The 21,425-nt window shown below is 37.5% G+C and overlaps 1 long non-coding RNA gene across 1 annotated transcript; it reads left to right on the forward strand.

The window, feature by feature from the left end:
- The first annotated feature begins 628 nt into the window (after nt 1-628).
- On the forward strand, nt 629-21,130 carry LOC118624672. The gene is made up of 4 exons (XR_004958408.1): nt 629-724; nt 1,900-2,297; nt 2,732-2,853; nt 21,073-21,130. It is a non-coding gene; the product is annotated as an uncharacterized LOC118624672 (long non-coding RNA).
- The last annotated feature ends 295 nt before the right edge of the window (nt 21,131-21,425 follow it).

The following is a 21,425-nucleotide window of genomic DNA, read 5'->3' on the forward strand; positions in this document are numbered from 1 at the left end:
TAGAACACAGAGGGTTGGGACAACTACTTTAGGGTGGAAATGTATTTGGAGGCAGCCTTTTGAGATATAACTCAAAACTAGGAAGAAGGAGTACTCTCTTTCACTTGACAAGGTAGTAAATTGTACTAACAGGAGATTAATCTTTGCAATGAAAGGTGTTCTCACCCAGAGACAGATCATTTTGAGAGACTCTTCCTCAACCACCTCCCTCACCCCGACATCTGAATCTTTCCTCTCTGATGGCCAGGACACCAGAGAAGTGGAAACTGCGGGAAGAGAGGAACTATAAGAGAGGGGGAGAGAATGTATGAAAGAGTGGCAAAAGAGTCACTCACTGACTTCTGATGGGATGTCCCTATAGGGCTCTCAAAATTAGGGGATTGTGTTTCACTTTCACAGTCGGTGCCTAGAAATAAATTAACCAGTCTAGCAATGCCTCTCTCAGTCCCTCACCACACTTTGAATGTTGTGCAGGATGGATTACCTCACTGTAGGAGATGGGTTACCTCACTGTAGGAGATAGATTATATCACTCGGGCTTGAGTAAAGAACTGATTGTACAGTCTTCTGGCTTTGGGTGTGTTGATTTGAGGAAGTGGTAGGACATGTCTTCCCTCACCATCCACAGGCAGTTGTCTGGACCCCTTCAGTGAGAATGGTGAGTGGAGAACAGAGCTGCCTTTGAATCAAGCTACCACCGGGGAGACAGTCCATCCACCCCAAGGTAAGGATGTATTTAATTTTTAAGAAAATTGTATATTGTAAGATGAGCCTGGTTTTCAGTCACTCACTTCTGAACACATCTTTCCACTCCCATGAAGAACATGTACACTGTTTGGTACATCAGTCTGTCAGTAATTTTGACCACATCCACTGTGACTCGTTCTAGCATGTCCCTCTAGATTTAAGGTGAACAAAGATAAATTAGTTTGTGACATGTGTTGAGGTGATAGGATTCCATAAAATAAAACCTTTAGTGATTAGAACATATTTTAAAGCTTATGAAGATTTCAAATATTTGATGGGCAGAAAACAATTTAAATTATTGGATCTCTTATCATTATTTTCTAACCTTAGGTGAAATATGATTTCAAAACCATAGCCTTTGTGTGTTACTAGATACTGTGGGCAGGAATGGCGAGCAATGTGCCAGTCTACCTGCCGTGGCTCAAGACCTCATTCTGAGGGAAGAGTTTTGGGAATTATTTTAGACAATTATTTTTCTGTCATTTGCTATTGTCACCTTGGTTTAATCCACAGACTGTGTTGTTCAAAATACAAAAATTTATCAGGAAAGAATGACTCCATAAAACACAGACACTATATAGGACTCTAAAATCCTAAAAAGTACACATTACAGAGAAGTAATTTGGGCTTAGTATCATGGAACCTCTGTCTTCCTTTATGCCATTGTCTGTGACCTTGCCTATTTTAGTCATGACGTAAACCGATAGAATCAAATCACTGACATGTTTAGTATTCTCTAGTCACATCTGGTAGTTATTAATACTATAGAGGTGGCAAGGACACTTTCAACAGACAGTGTCTCCTGTCAAGAGAAAATGCAAACCTTCCAGCAAAGTCCCCAGAATGCTGGCAGTAGGCTTTGTCCAAAGCTTGTTTCCTGACACAGACTCTTAATGTGGGGATCTGAACTATTCACCTGAAACTTAATATGGGGAGGGAAAGATAACAGCGTTGGTATCCCTTGTGTTAGTGGTAGAGAATACTACCCTTACTTACTACTATGATTACTACTGCTACTACCACCAGTAATAATAATACAAACCATAGCAATTATGAGCTACTTACTATGTCCTCAGAGCCATACTAAACACCTTCATACATTAACCAATTCTCACAATGGCAAAAGATACTGTTACTACCCTCCTTTTACAGATGAGGAAACCGGGGCCCAGAGAAGTCGTCACACATCTGTGAAGTGGAGGAGCTTGGATAAGAGTTTGTGCTGAAGGGTGAATCAGACAGAGAGTCAAAGTGAAGATGTGATTTTTCTGTAAGGTGGAACGGTCATTTGGGAGCAAGCTGCTCCATCTCTGGAGCCACTACTAACCCTGAGGAGAGGGAGCCCTGTCAACCTCCCAGTCCTAGCCTTTCGCAGCTGCCCACGTTCCACCCCACCGCCTGAGAAGGGGCCAAGGACCAGGATGGAGGCTGTGTGAGGTTTCTGCTGAGACTCTTCTCATCTAAAGCCATGCATCTCAGCTCCATGAAGGGTTTGAGCTGAAAGGATGGCTGAGGATACACCAACCGCCCCACACCCCATTTTACAGAGAGTTAGTGTTCAGTTGCAGGGACACCTTTTCTTTGGTCCTAGGAAAACAGACTTTTTCAGGGGGTGGGGAGTGGGGCAGTTAACTGAGCAGGAATTTGGAGCCCAATTTATTTGTTTCTTTCTTTACCTCCTGCCCTTGACAGACGGGCATGACAAGGATAAAGGTTAGGATAAGAGGGAGGAGATCCTACCAAATGTTAAGGAGAATCATGTGAACAGGAAGGAGACCTCCAGGCAGATTTATTTTTAGCTCTGTGGGATGTACAGATTTGTGTTTATGGATATGAGCATTCAGGAATTCTGAAGTTTAAATTCCTTTAATGTTCTTAGAAGTTTAAATTCTTTTAATGCTCTTAGTGCCCCCAAGGTATTCATTATTTTGGTTTTCATACTGATGCTATTAGGAAAAGTCAGAAAAATCTCATTTCCTCACAGAAATTCCTGCTGGCCCCTCTTCAAGAGTGCTTCTAAGCTGGGCATTCTTTGGTGCTCCACATTTTGGAATGGGATCATCACTGTTGCCTGGACCCTTTGGTGTGAACTGGTGTTCCACTCAGGTACTTGGGAGAAAAGGTACCTTCTACTGCTGCTGTGTTTGATCCCAGCCCTCTTATTAATATGCCCAGAGAATCATTCCCTTTCTACCTCCTAATTATGCCTGTGGGTACATTATGGTAAGGATGACATTTTTCTATTGACAGGTACTATTATAGTACAGAACTACTCTTGTCACTCTTTATCACTTTTAATAACTAGGAAATCTCTTACATGATGTCTAGAGCTTCATAAACATATGTTGATGGCACTATTTTATCATCCCTCCAACAGTCAAGGTCACAGACAATGTGCCAGAGGAAGGAAGACAGTGAACATAATATTATAAATAGATATGTAGCTGCAAATGACCCTCTTGATGTGGGGACATTAGTTGGCAATGAGAAGTGATGAAATGCGATAATTTTATTTTACTTAGGGAAGTCTCCAGGTGCATGCCAAATGCTTGCTATATTTAATCTGATTGGTATCTTATCATGTCAGAGGTTTAAACAATTATCATAGTTATTTCATGACAATGAAAAATGAATGAAAAGATAAGAAGAGAGCAAAAGTGAAGTTTGGATAATGAAAAGTTAGTATATGGTACATAATTTTAACTTGGGAAATCTAACTGAGACATGTAAGAAAAATATACCTTATATTTTGTTATTCTGAAGTTTTAAGCATAAGCATTGGGGACCATTTAGATATGAAGTTAAAATACTGGTACTAATCCCATTTCCTTGCCTCTTGACCTCTCATTCATCCTCAACAGGTATATTTTAACAATGAAATATCTAAAAGGTATATTAGTTTTGTTACATGGTGGTAAAAAATGTCCCTAAGTAACTGGTTTAGGCTTGCCAGTACATGGACTGATGATTTGTGCTTAATAGACCTCGGAACTCTTGGGGAGAGAGAAAATCACCAAAAACAATATCACTATCAACAGCAACAGCACCTAAAATACTGACAATAGCATTAATTGGTGTCCATATACATTGATATTAACACTTTCAATACCCTGTTTAGACAGGTATTATGACAATAGTATAAGAAGTCAAGAGTTCAGTCAGTGAGGTTAGACCTTGGGCAAGTTAATTAACTCCTCTCAGAACTGCAATTTCTTTATCTGTAATGGAGGAATTATTGTTATTACTTACAATAGTGATTATTTTTCATACTATCTTAAACTTTTTTCCTGATGATTAAATAAATAATGCACATAAAGCACTTAGCACAGTGCCTATTTTATGATCACTAGTTTATTACCATAACTGTCCCCGTTTTTCAGATGAAGAAGTACAGGCTCAGAGATTCAACAAGCTGGGAAATGGAAGGCAGGCAAAGGAGGCACCTGGCTCCCAAACCCCTGCTGGTCATCGACAGCCCACTACTATGTTGCATTAGGGAATGTTGCTTTGTGCAAAAGGAGGGCAGAGGAGTGAGGGTCAGGCTTTGGCTAAGAATCTAACTCTAGCTGTGGGAAGAGCTGACAGGGAAGTAAGGACAGCAGTTATTTACAGTTGGGGCCTCAGATGCTGTCTTTAATTGCTACTCTTGTCCCTGCTGCCTTCTGCCTTCTCCCAGTGGTGTTGCCCTTTCCATTGTATGATTGCCCAGCTCTAGAAAAATGTTTAATTAGGTCATTCACCCAGGCCCACTGTCTCTGAACTCGCTCACTCCCTGGATAACTAAAAGAAGGGAAAGGGGATAACCTACCAGTCAGATATTACCTCTACTCCACCCTGTTATGTTCTGTAGACCTGGATGCTTGGCTTGTCTGCACTACCCTGTCAATTCGCACAGCTTCATCTGTAGCATCTTGCAGGAAAGGCAAAGTAAGGGCTATTCTTAACGGAGTTATCACAGATGGAAACAACCCTTATGAGCAGTTACTCTGGTTTTTTATCTATGCAGTTCCTTTTCTGCTACAGATTAGCATTTGTACTGTGCTACTTCCCACCCCTTGCAAAAATTTTGGAGGAGATGCTGTTTGAGGTTGAAGATTTCTTTGTGTGACATCCGATAAAACTTGACTTTGCACTCTTGTCTTTTTAAATGATTTAAGAAAAAAAAATCCTTCAGTACAATCTGATAAGGATGGGTGATATCACCATTCATTGATGTTAGTCACTTTTCCCTCTGTGTTTCCATCTCCAGGATTCTCCCTTGCATTAGATTTAGTTGTTTGCATGTTTGTTTTTTCTCGGTTGGAGTTTAGGCTTCTTGCAGGCAAGGACAAGGCGTCCTCGGCTTTGCTTGCACCACACCTGGTACAGAGCACTGCTCAGTAAGCATCAGAGCAGGTAGAGCTAGCGAATCACTGTGTACTGATTTGGGTGGAATCTTCTTGCTAGCCATTAACCGGACAAATGAGTGAGAAAGAAGAAGGAGCTCATAGATAGGAGTCAGAAATAATTTTAGCAAGTTGGGTGCCTTTGGCAGTCGCTAACTGACACCAGCACAGGGTGAGAAAAAAGAAGAGGGAAGAAAGATGCAGAAAAAATGACCTGAAGATAAAAAAATAGGCTAGGCTAGGGAACCTATTTTACGTCACCAATATTTCTCCCTGTTCCCAACCCCTGTCTTGGGCCAATGTGCTTTACCATTGTCCTAGCTACAAACATCTTCACTTATTTCTTTTTAAAGCTTAATCCAGAGAATGGATTTCATTGGGCTCTCAAATCAGAAAGAGGTGGGGGCTGAAACTATTTAGGCAGTGAAAAGTGTGTCACCATTTTTCTTCATCTAGCCAGGTAAGAGTTCTGGCATTAGCAGGTGAGTGGAGATGGTACATCTGAACATCTGATCTCTTGGGCTTAGGACAACTGATAGTGGTGACTGGGAGAGGAAGTGCAGGAGGTAGGATCAACTGTGTAATTAGGGGTAATTGTGTGACAGGTCATACATTGGTTTGCGGAATTAAACATAATATTTAGTCCAGAACTAGGCTGGGGTAGACCTACTGCATGGGTAAATGTAAATCCTCCAGTGACTTCAATGGTCAGGCTCTTGCCTGTGCACTGCTTTGAAAGAAATGGCTTTCCATTTCCTGCTTTCTTAAACCTTTTTTTCTTCTTTTATTCTCCTCTGATGTTTTCCTGGACTAAGAGTAAGAGAGGAGAACGAGAAATAAGGGAATACTTGGTTGTAGAAAGCATAAACAATTTCCTAAAGGCAGACACCATAGTGGGGGCCCTAGCGACTTTCACTCTAGAACAAAAATAGGTCTCAGACCTTGTTTTGCTATTCCTGATACTTGTAGCATACTTCTATGTAAACTTAAGGCGGTTTGTACCAATCACCATGACAGGCTGCATTGGGTCTCCTGAACGTTACTGTAAACAAAATAACTATTTCAAAGAATTCTGAAGAATTTGTGTTGACTGGTTGAGGGCTGTGTATTTTCTTTCTGGAGGTATCTCTGAGGAGAAAAGGAGGCACAGGAAAAGAGAGAAGGAAAAAGAATGGGCAATGAGTAACGTTAAGAAGAACTATTTTTAAAGAAGTGAAACACTGAGGGAATGGATAGATTTGATTTTTGTTGTAACAAAAGTACAGGAGCGTCTTCTTATTCTCAAAGATGAATGCATTTAAGTTGGCTTGTTCTGCATACACATGGTAATAGCTTGAGTCCACTGCCAGCATTTCAGAGTTGACTCCATTCCTGGACCCTGGGGACCACGAGCAATGCAGCTTTCCCTTCCTGTTCCCCGTGTGTTCCATCTGTGACACTTTCTGTCATTTAGTTTCCAATCTGAAGTAGTTTTATTTACTCTAAAGTAGGATGGTGCTATGTTGCCAGTGACAAGCTCTGTGCTCCATCATCACAAAAAATGCTGTCAGCATAGTATTAGAGAATAAAATGCTAACAGGTGCAAGTCAGATAAAGCAAGCCAGCAGCATGCACAGATGGCAGTGCAACACCTTACCTTTATTCTGCTTCAGGCATACTTTGAATTTCCATACTCTTGCTAATGTGGCACAAAGCTACTATGTATAAGGCTCATTTTATTTATACTCATGGGAGAGGCAATCCTAGAATTTCATTTTAGTGATTTGGTTTCAGCATTTTTTTTTCATTCTCCCAAGAAATCCACTACCCACTTTGCTAAAGAGTAACACAACAGGTACTAAAGATTAGTGAACGGGTCCAAAGGCTCAGTTCAGTTCATGCTTATTGCCTCTCCTTATAATGTTTCTACACTGGGGTTATAAAGATGATGCAAGCACGGTCACTGACCTCACTAGCTTATAAGTTGGCCAAGAGAGACAGAGACATAGGAAGCATGGACTCAGGTTGAGACACTGTGCTTCATAATATTTTTAGAAGAAACAAGTCAAGTGCTAGATTTCTTGAACAGTACTAACAATTCATTTTGGCAAGAAAGACGGAGATAGAAAGCCAAATGGATAAGTAGGGGGAGGGGAAATTTGACGATGGTGGTGTGTTAGGATTACAGGAGAGTGAAGGTAATTTTTTCCTTTCAGTGTTTTTATATTGCAAAGTTCCAGACTAATGGAAATGTTACAAAAATAATGCAATGAATACCCATGTACCTTTTACAAAGATTTATAAATAGTTAAGATTTTGTCACATTCATTTGTACTTTTTTGAACTATAAATGTAAGTAGCAGATCTCCCTGGGTGGGAGGCTTGGATTGGTTGGAGCGTCATCCTGTATACCAAAAGGTTGTGGGTTCAGTTCCCGGTCAGGGCACATACCTAGGCTGTGGGTTCAATCCCTAGTTGGGATGTGTATGGGGGGCAACCGATTGATGTTTCTCTCTCACACCAATGTTTCTCTATCCCTTCCTCTTTCTAAAATCAATAAAAACATATTCTGAGGATTAAAAAAAAAGTGGCAGACCTCATGACATTTTACCCCTAAATTGTTTAATAGGCATGGTCACACCCTTAAAATAAACAATACTTTTATAATATTATCTAATATTGAACCCATATTCAAATTTCCCTAATTGTCCCAATTGTATATATTTTATAGACAACGCCCCCCCCCCCCATTCATGATTTGATCAAGGTTTACACATTGCATTTAGTTGTATCTCTTAGTCTCTTTGGATTTATATTTTTGTTTTGCTTTGTTTCATAACGCTGAATCTTGAAGCATTTAGGCTGGTTCAATTCACTAATGTCTCATATGTTGAATTTATCTGATAATAACCGAGTAGATTTAGGTTAAATATTTTGGGGGGAAAATCCAGCAGATAGATGTTGTTGTAGTATAATAGCTTTAAATCTAGGGTTCATGAATTTCATGGATTTATGTGTATATCTCTGTGTTCCACTGGGGGCAGGTTTTAGTTTTTATCACATTTTCAAAGATTCTGTGAACCCTCAAAAGTTAAGAATTGGGTTAGAGGGGTAAGTCATTATTAGCAGGAGGTTAATAGGTTTTAATCAACACTTAAATCTTAAATTTTCTTAATCCATTAGCTGTTTTATGCATTTTTATTTTATTTTTTTAATCCTCTCATGAGGATATATTATTTCTTCTAGAGAGAGGAAGGTTATGTTTATTGATTCTAGAGAGAGGAAGGGGGGGGGGAGAGAGAGAGAGAGAACGTCAATATGAGAAACATCGATCGTTTGCCTCTGTACGCACCCCAACCTGAGATCAAACTGCAACCTAGGTATGTCACTGACAAGGAATTAAATCTGCAAACTTTTTGTGTATAGCTTGACGCTCCAACCAACTAAGGTGAGCTACCTGGCCAGGGCTGTTGTGTGCATTTCAATAAAATAAAATAAAATAAAATAATAAAATAAAATAAAATAAAATATTGATTTTACAGAGAGAGGAAGGGAGAAAGAAACAGTGATTTGTTGTTCCACTTATGCATTCATTGGTTGATTCTTTTATTTAAATTGAATTTATTGGGATTATATGGGTTAATAAAACTATACAGGTCTAAAGAGTACATTTTTTTTTTTGGTATTTGCCCCTAGCAGGAAATGAACCTGGGACTCTCTGGTCCACAGGCAGATGCTCCAACCGCTGAGCCAAACCGACCAGGGCAGGAGTACAGTTTTATAATACATCATTTGTATACTGCACTGTGTGTTCACCACCCCAAGTCATGTCTCTTTCCATCACCACTGTCTTCCCTCTGTCCTCTCCTACCTCCCTCCATGGTCATTTACTGATTCTTGTATGTGCCCTGACTGAGGATGGAACCTGAAATTTTGCTATCGGTCAACCCTCCAACAATTGAGCTACCTGGCCAGGGCTGTTGTGTGCAGTTTTAAACACAGCATTTTTACTTGTATATTTTGAAAAAAGTAATGTTATACATGGTAGAATGTTTGAATAATACAAAAATATTACAGAATGAAAAGTGTCCTTCTGACTACAGTTCTCCAGGTGATCCCCTGTCTTTGGCAAAAAGTAACCTGCACTCTCAGTTTCTTGAGTAGAGTAGTGCCCTTTTACCCACAGTTGCGCTTTCTGCAGTTTCAGTTACCTGTGGTCAACGAAGGTCTGAAAATATTAGATGGAAAATTCCAGAAATAATTCACAAGTTTTAAATTGCAGGCCATTCTGAGTAGCGTGATGAAATCTGTTGGGTTCCATTCCATCTTGCCCCGGACGTGAATCATCCTTTTCCCAGCACATCCACCCTCCCGTTAGTCACTTAGTGGCCGTCTGGGTTATCAGTTCAACTGTCTAGGTATCTCAGTGCTGTGTTCACGCAACCCTTACTTTACTAATAATGGCCCCAAAGTGCAAGAGTAGGGATGCTGGCAATTTGGATATGCCGAAGAGAAGCCGTAAAGTTTATCATAGGTAAATACAGGAAAAACATGGTATATATAGTGTTTGGTACTCTCTGTGGTTCCAGGCATCCATTGGGGATCTTGGAATGTATGCCCCAAGGATAAGGAGGGACTACTCTATCCCTCCAGATAGTCTATGTACAGGTAAATATATATGTGGATAAGTGTACTTTCATTTAATTATTTTGCACAAGGAGGAGAATTTTACGGAGGAGACATGGCATATGTGAATTTGACTTAGGAAATCAACTGCAAATATTTGAAGTGAAAAAAATCATCTGCTTATACTCGGCACACCAAAAATATTTTAAAAAAACACCAAAGAACCTAAAGCAGGAGAGAATCAGTGCTGGTGACCCCACATTCCGTTCTACTCAACCAACTGCAGAGCAGTGAATAGGAGATGGACCCTATTCCTTCAGCCAGACTCCCTCCCAGCGTATGCATGACGCTGGGGATGAGGCTAACCTTGTATATTACTGTCATAAGAACACTTAACATGAGAGTGTAGGCTGACAGCTGTCTGGGGTGGGTAGAAGGGGCAGTCAGCCTGGGGTGGTAGTGGTGGAGGGATAGAGCAAAAAAGAAAAAAAGAGAGAAAACTCATGGACATAGATAACAGTGTGGTGATTACTGGGGGGGGGGGGGGGGGTTGGGAGGATAGAGGAAAGTATAGGGGGGATAAATGGTAATGGACGGAAACTTGACTTGGGGTGGTGGACACACAACACAATGTACAGATGATGTATTGTAGAATTGTGCATCTGAAACCAGTATAATTTTGTTAACCAGTGTCACTCCAATAAATTCGATAAAAAGGAAAAGAAATCCCTCTGCATCTATCACACAACATTGCCCCTAAATGGAAGCCAGCTTCATCTGATGAGCAACTGAAGCACCGGAAATGCCTTTCAATGCCAAAGGCAATGCCGTGCAGCATTTACTGAGAAAGGGTTTGTGAGCCTCCAAACTGGCCTTGATCTCAGGGATCTTCTAGGGACATTTGAACTGTGCGCAGTTCCATCTAGCCTTATACACTGACTTGAGAACCTCATAATATGGGCTCCATTGCTCCTTGTTCAGCTATGTGCTTTTTGAATAGTTAACAGGATATCTTGGTTGGTCCACATCAGCCCATAGAGAATTACTTTATTCTTTTAAAAAGCTACATAATATTTTATTACATAAATGTACCAGAATTTGTTCAAAACCAGTCCTCTGTTAGTGGATATTTAGATTGTTTTTAGACTTTTGCTATTGTTATAATGCTGCAAGAAATGATATGTCTTTTTTAATAATACATTTTGGGGATTTTGTAAGACCAAGTGACCATAGGAGAACCATTAGAATACTTTGCTATATTTATTTGAAAATATGGGTTTTGTTTTGTTTTCTTGCTACTTTTTTATAGAAACAATTTCAGTCCTAATTCCTATGATTTTAACTTTTCAAAATTGAGTTAAAGGGTAATTAACAATATTAATTACCTTTTAAAAATTCCTATTAGCATAGTTTTAAATCCATTTAATGGCATTAGGTTCCCAGAAAACAACTTACCAAATAACTATACTAGTTAGTTTTAATTCAACAAATATTTATTGAGTGACTCAATGTACCAGGAATAATATTAAAGGTTTTAGTATATTTTATGCTTCTGGTATCATTGAAATTCTGCTTAAATTTAAGACTAAGAACTATTTATTAGATAATTGTTCATTTATCCCAGTAAACTTATAACAAGACATTTATATTCCAGTGAGGTGGAATTGAGGAGAAAGGTAATATATTTGGATTAAAAATTTTATTTTAATATATTTCCTAGGTTGCAGTTCTTTCCTTCCTTCCTACTTTTCTTTTTCTCCTTCTTTCTTTTTTATTAAATGACTATACTGAATGTTATGGCTTAATGATAAATGATTTTGGAAGACTGACTGTCCTAGATTCTAGGATAAAGTTTTCAAAATAAACAACATTATAAGCTATTTTCTATTACAGAGATATTGCTAATAATCCCTGGTTAAGATGATAAACCTAATACACATAAATGGAATCTAGATAGCATTTAAATGCAATTGCTAAGCTTCCCTTAATTTTATAGAGCAGAAAATTATAATCTTTATCCAATTAATGTCTATATATTAAAATTATTTTTCAATTTTTGAATGGATTATACATACATATGACATAAAATTTAAAAATAGGACAAAAGGCTCTGTCCACAGAGCTAACCAAGATAGACAGTTTCCTCTGAGATGTTCATTGCAGACACAGGCAATTACTGTATATAGATTTACATTTCCTCTTTCCCTCTTTTTCTTCCTTCTCTCCCTCCAGTTTTAATAATTGGTATGATCATATCTTCCTCATTCTTCTTTTTACATTTCCCTAGATGCTTTTTCCTGGCTCTTGCTGCTTATTTAGTTTTATACAGGAACTTTAAAATCAAATTGTCTAGTTTGAAAAAAAATTCTACTAATAACTTTGGGACTAGGATGTCTAATATTTATAAATTAACTTTGAAAGAAGTGACATCTTATGATGCTGAATCTTTCTTTTTATTTAATTTTTCAATTGCAGTTTACATTCGATATTATATTGTATTCATTTCAGGTATATAGCATAGTGGTCAGACAATCATACAGTTTACAAATAGTTTTTCCCAATATTTTAATTACCTACCTGCATCCTACATAGTTATTATAATATTATTGATTATAGTTCCTATGCTGTACTGTACATCCCTCTGACTATTTTGTAACTACCAATTTGTACTTCTTAATCCCTTCATCTTTTCAATCCAGTTCCCCAAACCTCCTCTACTCTGGCAACCATCGTCTATTCTCTATATTTATAAGTCTGTTTCTATTTTGTTATTTTGTTCTCGAGATTCCATATATATGTGAAATCATATGATATTTGCATTTCTCTGTCTGATTTATTTTACTTAATACCCTCTGGGTCCATCCATGCTATCACAAATGGTAAGATTTTGTTCTTTTTTATGGCTGAATAAATATTCCATATATATATGTACCACAACTTAACAAAATATTTTTATTGATTTCCTAGAAAGAGAGGAAGGGAGAGAGAGATAGAAACACTGATGTGCGAGAGACACATTGATCACTGCCTCCTGCATGCTCCCCACTGGGGATAGAGCCCGCAATCCGGGCATATGCCCTGACCAGGAATTGAACCGGGACCTCTCAGTCCATAGGATGATGCTCAGTCCACTGAGCCACACCAGTCAGGCTGTATCACATTTTTTTAATCCTCCTGTTTATTGATGGACACTCAGGCTACTTCCATATCTTGGCTGTTGTAAATAACACTTCAGTGAATATAAGGGTGCATATATTCTTTGGAATTAGTGTTTTGGGTTTCTTTGGATATATACCCAAAAGTGGAATTGCTGGGTTATAAGGCAGTTCCACTTTAAATTTTTTGAGGACTCTCCATACTGTTTTCCATAGTGGCTACACCAATCTGCTTTCCCACCAACAATGCATGAGGGTTCCCATTTCTTCACATCCTTGCCAACACTCGTTATTTATTGATTTATTGATGGTAGCCATTCTGACAGGTGTGATGTGATATCTCATTGTATTTTTAATTTACATTCCTCTGATGAATAGTGACATTGAGCATTAAGATGCTGACTTTTTCTTTTTTAATTTTAGAGAGAGAGGAAGAGAAAGAGAGAGAGAGAGAGAGAGAAGCATTGATGAGAGAGAACATTGGTCACCTCCTGCATGCCCCCCACTGGGGTTTGGCCCACAACCTGGACATATGCCCTGACTGGAAATCAAACCAGCGACCTCTTGGTGCACACACTGGCCGGGAAAGATGCTGAGTTTTTTACACCAAAGACATGATATGCCTTCCCATTTTTTTCTCTCTTTAAAAAAATAACTTTTAATTTATCTTGAGAAATGTTTGTTTTATGTATATGTGTTTTTGGTAGAGCTATTCCTTCTATTATATATTCTGGTGTTACTTGTACATATGAATGTTACTGATTTTTCTATGTTATGTGTGTTTTTTAAAAAACTACATTGGGTTCTTTCATGTTTGTAATAGTTTTCAACTGATTCTCTTGAGTTCTCTAGCTAATCAATCATTTTATTTGCATGTACCTCCAGAATATTAAATTATGGTGATATTAAATTTTATGGCTAGGTTAACTTATTGATGTGCACATTTTCGAACACAGCCTCTCTGGCTAGCTGTTTAACTGAAAAGCAATATAAGCTATTAAATATAGACAAAAACAAAACATCCAAACCTATAGTCACCTCAAAAACAAAAGAATCAATAAAAAGTGTTCTCATATGCAATTTCTTGTGAATCAGACTTGTCTCAATTTAGTGAAAACAAAACAAAAATAAAATATTTGGATTCTGAGGTTAAGAGTTATATAACTATTATGAGTAACCTTTAATTTCAATTATTTTTGTGTTTCTTAGAATTCAATGTTTTCACTTATTAATCTGATAATAAATATATGTAACAAATTTGAGCTGATAAAATATTGCTTTTATAATCTATTTTTATGCTGTATATCCACGTAAGATTTCATTTGACAACTGAGTTTAGGTGATAAGAAAAATTAGAAACACTGGATTTACTCCTCTTGCCTCTCACTTTCCTGGCATAGAACTTGTCATTGTAGATCTAGTGTCAGTAGGTCAATGGCCAACAGTCCCTGTCTTTGTGCTGGAAATATCTGCAGAAAGGGAATCTTACACTCCTACAAATGAAATTATTAACAATACTAATTGTTTGATTACCTGAAACATATGGATTGTTAAGATAAGACTGTGTGGGAACCTGAACTCCAAGGCTTATCTTTCATCATAATATGAAGGAAATGATTCATTGACACTCAACCCTAAAGACCTTGCCTGGAAAACACAGCTCAGTATTGCATCATCAAGCATTTGAAAACAAAGTGTCTGAAGATATAGTTTGGAAATCAATTCCCGTCACTTTCTCTTATGAGTTCAACTGTTTGTTTGTTTGTGTTAATAGTAGTAATCGCCAATGTGTTTGTTTAGCAGTTTATTAAGTGTATTTGTAGTAACCTTGTGAGGCATCTTTTCTCCTTTCAGCAGTGAGGAACATGAGGCTCCCAGAGGTTCAGGGACTTGCCCACGGTTGCACAGGCAAAAAGCATTGGATCCAGGAATGACTGCATCCAGGTCTGCCTAGGAAGTGGGAGGGCATGAATTATATAACTTCACCTTTTAGAAATTCAGTTTTATAATCTATAGAATGAGCATAATTGTTATTTTGCAATATTGTTGTAAAAATGAAATGAGATAATGTAAGTAAAATGTCTAGGTCAGTATTTCACATATACATGAAGTTCAATACATAATTTGCTTCATTTATTTTTTAGCTCTTTACATTCACTGCCATATTAATAGTTCTACGGCTATAGCCTTAATCAGTACTTTAAAATTTCCATTGCCCAATTCAGTATACACAATAATAGTAAATAAGGGTATTACTATATTGAATCCTCAGTATAATACTCTTCCTGGGACTGATTTATACCAAATTTCTTTGGTATTTTAGTTACTCATCTCTTCCTCCCACTTTTGGGCAAAGAGTATTTTAAGGGGAATAAGATGAATCTAGGATTTATTGAATCATACCATTAAAAGTCAAAGTGGCCCTGGCCAGTTTTGCTCAGCGGTTAGAGCGTGGGCCTACAGTCCAGAGAGACCCGGGTTCGGTTCCCGCTAGGGGCATGTACCTTGGTTGCAGTTTGTCCCTGGCCCTGGTTGGGCCGTGCAGGAGGCATCCACTCGATGTGTCCCTTTCACGTCGATGTTTCTCTCTCTTTCTCTCTCTCCCTCTTGTTCTCTCTCTCCCTCCCACTCTATCCGAACAAAAGGTAGAGAAATGTCCTCGGGTGAGGGAAAAAAAAAACTCAAAGTGAAGTTATAATACATTTACAAGGTGACATATCTAAAGGGTCAATAAGCAGCGGGTGTAAGCAAAATCATAAAAATCCATTCATCTGCCAACACATTTATGTAAGAGATTACACTACTGGTCAGGAATTTCCTGCCGTAGGTCATTTTTTTTCTTCTATGGAACTTTTCAGTGGCTTGTAATGGGCTGTTGTGCTTCCTCTTCTTGGCTGTTATCAGTTCCACTCAGCTATTCCTTCCTATTCAGCTTGGAGTGTTTTGTGACACTTACGAATGAGTGCATCTATTTTTTAACAATTACAATGTTGATTTATATCGTAGGAGGCTCATCATTCCCGCTTCCCCACACACAGGACTGTTGTAAGGATTTACTCTTTTCTAACATACATTAATTATTGGAACCTTCAGGAAAAGGGTGCTATAAAATCAAAAGCTACATGTGAATTTTATAAGAAATAATTTTCTGCTAAAATAATATGCAAAGGTAGCAACTGAGAAAACTTTCTAGATAGATGAGGAAACACATTTCATTGTTTCTAATTACATAAATAAAGATAAGTAAAAGGCAGAGCACTGTGGAAATAATATATGTGTAGCTGCAGAAAACCGGAGTTTGAGTCTGGGCTCTGCAATCTACTATGTGAGCATGGGCAAGACCCTTGGGGCTGCTTAGTCTCATTACCTTCAGCTGTAAAAATGACACCTGATCATTGCTCTTAATCTCTGTTTTTATTTTATTAGAACAAAAGTAACTCCCCCAAAAATCCTAGTTTACAGATGTGTGTAAAACTTGACACATTACTCATACAACCTTATTTCAATATGCAAATTGGTTGAATATGCAAATTAAATCTTTAACAATTTCAGTGTTTGTACAAAAAATTGGTAAATAGAAAATAGTATAAAAGAAAGATGTAGATTTATTTTTTATTTATTTATTTATTTTTTTATCCTCACCCGAGGACATTCCTCCTTTTTTTGTTCAGGTAGAGTGGGAGGGAGAGAGAGGAACAGAGAGAGAGAGAGAGAAACATCGACGTGAAAGGAACACATCAGTGGTTGCCACCCGCACAACCGACCAGGGCCGGGGACAAACTGCAACCGAGGTACGCGCCCTTAGCGGGAACCGAACCCGGGTCTCTCAGGACCCCAGGCCGACGCTCTAACCGCTGAGCCAAACCGGCCAGGGCAAAAGATGTAGATTTAATGCTTTCTAACTTTCAATGAAAGAATCTGGTTTTGTTTTATTTAAAAAAATAATTAGTTTCAGCAGTACCTAATTCAATTAATTACTTAATCTCCAAACATAAACCAATTTCAATCTTCTTTTTGTTATGTAACTAACTTTTACATCAACAGTCTGCCAGCAAAGAGAAAAAAATTAATATATTTTGAAAGTGACTTTTGCATCAGTTGCATACAACTGATGTCAATTGTATCATATCAGATATTTTGGTTCACCTAAATTAAAATATCTAGTATGTTACACAGCCCTAAAGATTAAAAAAATTTTTATGACTTTTCTCCTTGACTATAAGAATAGAACTAATTTTAAGAAATTCAAGAGTGGGTAATACATGAACTCTGCTGGAAAATTCCACTGTGATAATGGATAGGAGAAAGTAAGCTACAGGAGTAAACCTCTGGAAAGGGGTTTACTGGCAGGTGATGTGATTGTTTGGTAAAGCTAGAAAATTAATTACAATACTTTTAGAAACAATAAGATAATTTAGTAAGAAGATAGATTAAAGTAAATACACAAAACCCAATAGTTTTCTTATATATCACAAAAAAAAAGTATCACAAAATGACTAGGAACAATCAAAATGTGAAATATGTAGGGCCTTTATAAAGAAAACCCATAAACTATACGGAGGGATATAATAGAAAACTTGACTTGAAAAAATAGAAGAACAGGTAGTTCTTACTTGGAAGTATTCAATGCTATAAAGTTGTTAATTCTTCCTAAAATACTCTCTTTATTAAGCAGTAGCCCTATTAAAATCTTACCTTTTTTTTTTTTTTTTTTTGACTTGGTCAAATTAATTATATATTTCATGGAAGGATGGTTCTTTAAAAAGAAATGGTGACTTGTTGAAAAAGGATAGTGGCTATATGTAGGATGATTTTCTCTACCAGATAGTCATTCATTCAACAAATATTTTTTAGGACCTATTTTGTGCTTGGCAGTGTTCTAGTCACTGGGGATACAAAAGTCAGTAAAACAGGCCAAAGTCTCTGTTCTCATGGAACCTAGTTTGCAGATACAGACAATATGCAAGTAAATAAAATATATAAGATGCCAGATAGTGACATGTATTAAGGAGAAGAATAAAGCAAGGAAGGAACTAGATAGTAGTGGGGTGCAGGGAGGGGATGGGGGTAAACACAAGTTGCGGCTGTAAATAGGGTGCTCAGGAAAGATCTCAGAGAAGGTGGTGTTTGAGTAAAGACCCGCAGGAGATGAGTCATGAGGTTATCTGGGATATTAAAAGCTACAGTAATTGAAACAGTGTGGTCTTAGCTCCAAAGAGCCACAGAAAAATGGAGCAAAATATTCAGTTCAGAGACTGGTCCAAATATATATGAAGATTTAACATGTGATAAAGTGGCTCAAAAGATAGACTGTTTATAAATGGTGTGGGAATAACATACTGGCCATTTCAGGGAAAAATTAGAAAGTTGGGATTCTACCTTATATAGACAAAAATTACAAATGGATAAAAAATTTAGTGTTAAAAACACTTTAAACTTCTAGGTGAATATTTAAGTAAATATTTTTATACTCATACTCTGACTAGAGCAGGCCTGTGAAAACATATTAACAAAGCGAAAAAACAAATGAATCTGCCCACAAATTTGACCGTAAAAAATATATGTCACAAAAACTAACAAAATAATCAAAATTGCCCTGCTGGTGTGGCTTAGTGGAGTGAGCATTGTCCCATGGATTGAGAGGTCCTGCTTTGATTCCCGGTCAGGGCACATGCCTGGGTGGTGGGCTCAATCCGGAGGTGTGCAGGAGGCAACCAGTTGATGTTTCTCTCTTACATTGATGTTTCTATCTCTCCCTTCCTCTTTGTCTAAAAAAAAATAAAAATAAAAACATTAAAAAAAAAGAAAATTACCTCCCATAAGAGTTAATTTTTTTAAAAAAACAACATATATCACAGAAAACACTGTATTTCCTTATTCTAATTTTACTCTTTCTGAAGTCAGTGTGTACATTTAATGTGGTAATGTCTTTTTCCCCTTACCTGTAAGAGCCCTGATACTTCAAGTACCTACCTGGCATGATACATAGTTATTACAATATTATTGACACATTATTCCCTATGCTGTACTTTTATATCCCTGTGACTACCAATTTGTTCTTCTTCTTCTTCTTTTTTTTTTTGTTAATCCTCACCTGAGGATAATTTTTCAATGATTTTTAGATAGAAAGGAAGGGAGGGAGGAGGAGAGAGAGAAACATCAATATGAGAGAGACACATCAATCAGTTGCTTCCTGCATGCTCTCTGGCCAGGGTCAGGGATCTAACCTGCTACCCAGATATGTGCCCTTAACCGGTAATTGAACCCATGACTCTCCAGTCCTCAGGCCACTCTAATCACTGAGCCAAACCTGCTAGGGTGAATTTGTACTTCTTATCCCTTCACCTTTTAAACCCAGTCTCCAATTCCCATCCCCTCTGGCACCTTTCAGTCTGTGGAAATGATCTTGATGCCCATTAATAGGGGAATGGTTAAATAAACTACAGTGTATACAGAGTATGGAATACTATGCAATTATATATATTTTTTATATGGAAAGACATCTACAATAAATAATTAAAAATAGTGTGACAATTTCTTACAAAGCCAAATGTAGTGTTACCATATGATTAAGCAGATGCACCTCTAGGTATTTACCCAAAGGAGTTGAAAGCATATCCACACAAAAACCTGCACATTAGTATTTATAGCAGTTTTATTCACAATTGCCCCAAATTGAATGCAGCCAACCCTCTAGTAAGTGAATGGATAAGTAAAGTGGTACATCAAGACAATGGGATATTATTCAACAATAAAAAGAAATGAACTATTGCATCAGGAAAAGACATAAAAGACAGCCCTGGCCGGTTTGGCTCAGCGGTTAGAGCGTCGGCCTGCGGTCCTGAGAGACCCCGGTTCGGTTCCCGCTAAGGGCACGTACCTCGGTTGCAGTTTGTCCCCGGCCCTGGTCGGTTGTGCGGGTGGCAACCACTCGATGTGTTCCTTTCACATCGATGTTTCTCTCTCTCTGTTCCTCTCTCTCCCTCCCACTCTACCTGAACAAAAAATGGAAAAATGTCCTCGGGTGAGGATAAAAAAAAAAAAAGACATAAAAGACATGGAGGAGCCTTAAATGTATATTGCTAAGTGAGAGAGAGTTTGAAAAGTTACATGCTGTTTGATTCCAACTACACCACATTCTAGAAAAGGTAAAACCATGGACACAGTAAAATATCAGTGATTGCTGGGGGTTGGAGAAGTGAGGGTGGAGCACAGGGACCTTTTAGGGTAGTGAAACTGTTTTGTATGGTACTTAAATGGTGGTACATGACATTGTGCATTTGGTAAAACCCACAGAAGAGTGAATCCAATTGTGAACTTTAGTTAGTAATAGTATATCAGTATTGGCTCGTCAGTTGTAACAAATGTACCACACCAATGAAAGACCTTAACTATAGGAGGAATGGGGGAGGGGAGATTAGTATACATGAACTCTCTGTACTTTCTGTTCAGTTTCTGTAAACCTAAAACTGCTCTAAGAAATGAAGTCTATTAGTTAAAAAACAAAACAAACAGACTACAAAGAACATGTATGTGTGTGTGTGTGTGTGTGTACATTTGTGCATAAGTGTGTGTGTAGGGGGACATGTGTAAAAATAAATTCAGAAGGATTATATAAAATGTTAACAGTGGAATCGTCTAGTGGTGGAACTGTGACTTATTTTTGCTTTTTAATTGGTGCTTTTCTGTACTATTTTGCAGTTGTTTTTATAATTGAAAATAAAAAGTATTTTTGTTACCAAAAAAAGAAAACAGCAACAAAAAGAGAAAACCAATAAAAAGAAAATAAAAAACAATAAAGTAAGATAAAAATATCCATAATCCCATCATCTAGAGATAATCACTAATAATGTTTTGGTATACATCCTTTAGGTTAGTTATAATAAAATATGTAATGTATGTGTATAAAGATATACATATTACATGTAATTTTATAACATTAATTATACTTTACATATAATTTTCTTCTTGTATTAAGCTTACTTTACTGCTATTAACATTTACCATGTTGTTAAAATCCTTTGAAAGCATAATTTAAAAATATGTGTATGGTATTCCATCCTAGGATATACTATCACTGAATATTTAGGGTTTTTTTTCCTTCAGATATCTTGAAGCTATAAACAACATTGTGGTGAACACCATAAATAAAAGTTTGTATTATGTTCTTATTATTTCAGAACCAAGGATATTTCTAAGGTGATTCACAGGGAACACTTCAAACTGTGACAAACAAGGTAACTAAGTCCTTAAGATGGAAGGGGGTTTAAGAAACCATTTAATCCCATTTCTGTTTGAATAGAAGGATTGCAACCGACCAGTATAGAGTCCAGTTTTCCATCTAACCTCAAAATTTTCCAAATATACGTGGTGATGCCTTTATGAAAAAGTCCCAAAATGGAAATCTGAACTTATAAGCATATTCATTAGAAGTGGCTATTCAATTTACAAATCAAGGTATCAACATTTTAAGCATGACTGCACTTAACTTTTTGGAGAGTAGTGAGGAGGAAGAGAAGAACCAAAGATCCTT

This window comes from Molossus molossus, unplaced genomic scaffold (genome assembly GCF_014108415.1).
Source record: "Molossus molossus isolate mMolMol1 unplaced genomic scaffold, mMolMol1.p scaffold_m16_p_10, whole genome shotgun sequence".
Classification (NCBI taxonomy): domain Eukaryota; kingdom Metazoa; phylum Chordata; class Mammalia; order Chiroptera; family Molossidae; genus Molossus; species Molossus molossus.